Source organism: Bombyx mori, chromosome 25 (genome assembly GCF_030269925.1).
Source record: "Bombyx mori chromosome 25, ASM3026992v2".
Classification (NCBI taxonomy): domain Eukaryota; kingdom Metazoa; phylum Arthropoda; class Insecta; order Lepidoptera; family Bombycidae; genus Bombyx; species Bombyx mori.
Window position 1 is genome coordinate 12,658,805 of NC_085131.1, and position 3,517 is coordinate 12,662,321.

Below are 3,517 nucleotides of genomic sequence, written 5' to 3' on the forward strand. Positions count from 1 at the left end.
GGTGGTTGTGCCCAGGGGGGGCGTCCCCGGGACTTAAAGCAACTCGCCGAAAGGCGAGTCCCCTGAGTGGGAGTTTAAACCCCCTGCGCTGTACCAGCCAGCAGTGATTTGCAGGGGGGGGATGCCTATGCCGTGAAAACGGCAGTCAGCTGGGATTGGGGTGGAGAGTTTGGGAAGGTGGGGGCCCCACTGGGTTGTGAGTGCCACAACAAGCGGTGATCGCAGTGGGGGTTAGTCTCGAAAGAGACTGTTTTTTAAAATGATAGATAAATAAAAATAATAATGACAATGGATTGGATGTTTTGGTGATAATATGAAATTGTCGTTTTCGATTGCAGAACTACGAACTCGAATTACGCTTTACCGAATCAAGGTCGCGATGCCAGCGACAGAGCGTCCGGAATGCAAAACAAAGTCGCGATCAAAGCGACAACGACGATGTCGTGCAAACTAGACACACAATCGCGACAGCAGCGACAATTATTCAGGAAAACGCGTCCGGGCTCAACAGCGTTGCGATCGGAACTGGTGAATTTGCAGCGAGGTAGGCCCCTTATTTATGGTCGCCCACGCGCACTCGGCCAGCGCTATTATGAGTCCGAGCACGGTGGGCGTCTATTGTTCTCTCGGCCGCCTCGCTCGCCTATTGTTTGCCTAGTCGCTCTATTAGTTGCCCGTATTGTGATTCGCTCCTGCGTTCCCACGCCAAATTAAAGACCACGAGGACCAATCTTTATTTACAAACAAAACATAACAAATTACTTATTTTCATGTTTAACTATTCCTATTTACATTATCTCTATTTATTTCACAGCTATTTTTCACATACTATCTATTTACGGACATTTATAACTATTTATTCTCTATTTTAACTATTTTCTAACACAGTCTATTTACGGACATTGTCTATTTCTATTAAATCTCGCTGTACTTTGCGAACATATCTCTATTTAACTATTTATCTATTACTATATTTTCTATCTATTTTAAACTATCAATGTCCGTCGCGAACAATATCTATATTTATTCATGTCCGTCGCGAACATATATTCTTAGTAAAATATAAAAAAAACAATCTTCTAAAATAACAATGTAGAATCTAAAGAAAACAAAATATTTAAATATTGAGAAAAAAAACCGTATTATGATAACTTTTATATTCAAAAACACCAAAACACAATGAAGAACGAACAAAAGCTGAGTATTTCAAAATATTTCAGAGCAGCTTGTACTCTCAATTGGCTGGCTATAATAGTGTGTGGCACTAGTAACGACTAGTATAACTTTAAGTTACTACAAAATAATCAATTTCTTTTTTTTTTTTCGTGTAGTCTGAGATGGTATGGTCACATAAAAAGGAAGCAACCTGACTACGTCAGAAACTTGGCACTACTGCTCGACCTCCTCGGTCGGAGACCTAGAGGTAGACCCAAGACAAGGTGGAAGGATGTAGCGCTGGACAAAAGGGAATGCAATGTTGCTGACGAAAATGTCGAAGACAGAACGAAGTGGAGGAGTAGAGTGAGGAAAGCTGATCTCACCACCATTTGGGATAAATATCTGGGAAGAGAGAGAGAGACAGAGATTTATAGATAAGATTACGCTGACGTGTTTTTGTGAAAACTTACGTCGCCTCTGTGCGTAAAGACTGTCACCTCAAATTGAGCCTTACTAGCATAGAAATAACGGTTTCCGTGGCCTCTAGACTGGTGATTTATTAGGGTAGAAATAAATAGGACGACAGTACAAGCTTGTTCAAGAATCTTCTCAGCTTCATTTCGCGTGTTGAGATAATGGTATATACATACATACATACTTTGGAAATCCAAAGCAATTGTCAATAGGACTAAATGAATCAGTGGACTCCCCGAATTCTGATCACGCAGGAGCCAGTCACCGTCGTCGCCCTAGGCACGTCCTTACGGATCCATCAGATCCAATAACCCTTGCATTAGACACCTTCCGCCCTAACAGTAGTAGTAGAGACCCCGGTAACCGTACTCGTCAAACTCGGCAAAGAGTTCGACGTGCAACCTAACCTAAACATCAGCCCGCTGAGTTTCTCGCCGAATCTTCTCAGCGGGTCGCGATTCCGATCCGGTAGTAGATTTAATCGCGAAGCAGCTACTGTTGAGTTGTTAGGTCTCCCTTGGAGGGTAGCTTTTAGCAAATCCCGCCCCTTCTGGTGGAGCTCTTGCTCGCCCACCGGTCCTCGTGAAACTGGAAAGGCCACCAGCAAACCCTCAATAAAAAAATAAAAAAAAATCAGTGGAAAAAATACGGTAACAGTAATCGTCCACTTAGATATTTAGATTAATAAGATGACAAATCGTTAAATCTCACCACTGACTTGGTGTTGCCGTAGTCTGCGTCCCTACAAGCCCTAAGGCTGTTAGATATAGTATAGCCACTATTTTTATCTTATACCTTTAAACGAGCAATTCTTGTATATATATGTATATATACAAGAATTGATCTGAATCTCGGAAACGGCTCCAACGATTTTTATAAAATTTAGTATACAGGGGATTTCGGGGGCGATAAATCGATCTAGCTACGATTTATTTTCAGAAAATGTTGTTTTATTCGTGTTTTCAATAATCAACTGTTCCCGACATCTATTGGCGAATAATAATACTATTTTTGCAACTAACCGCTTTAAAGACACAACAAGATGGCGTTATAAAAAAAACCGGTCATCGTCTAGTTTCAAATTAACGTTTAAAACGCTATCATTATAACCATACCCTAAAACTAAACGATCATCTCAAAGCGACCGGGTGCAGCCAAAACTCATAATCACAAGCGACCGACGTTTCTATGCGAATGCTTCATTTGAAATCAAAGAGAGAAACGTTAATTGTTAGCAAATTTAATTAAACATTATTTAATGAGAATTTCGTTTGAAACACACTTGAGATTCGACCTCATGTCTCAAGGAGTGTGGCGGAATTCGCTTTGAACCTCAGCTTTCTTTTCAGAGCCCAACTCTGTGACAACGCACAGGCAATCCACTGCCTAAATACTATTTTATTTATTTATTTTTATTGCTTATATGGGTGGACGAGCTCAGCTCGTGGAGAGATGACCTTGAGGCATGAATTTTAAATTTTAGCTTTATAGCACAACGGCTGCCCCACCCTTCAAGCCGAAACGCATTACTGCTTCACAGCAGAAATAGGCAGGGCGGTGGTACCTACCCGTGCGGACTCACAAGACGCCCGGCCTACCACTAATTACGAAAAATTATAATTGTTTACAGATTGGATTTTTATTACACGATGCTATTCCTGCACCGTGGAAGTCATTCGTGATCAAATTTTAATTATGTATTTTATTAGAAAAAATGGTAACCGCCAGCAAAATTCGAACACCTTCAAATTCGACTACTTCAAAATATCATTGCATTTATCTATTAATACGTGAAGCAAAAACTTTGTATCCCTTTTTAGGAAAATTGCGCGGACAGAGGAGTATCAAATTTCCCACACAAATAGAGAATATAGAGAAGGAGTTC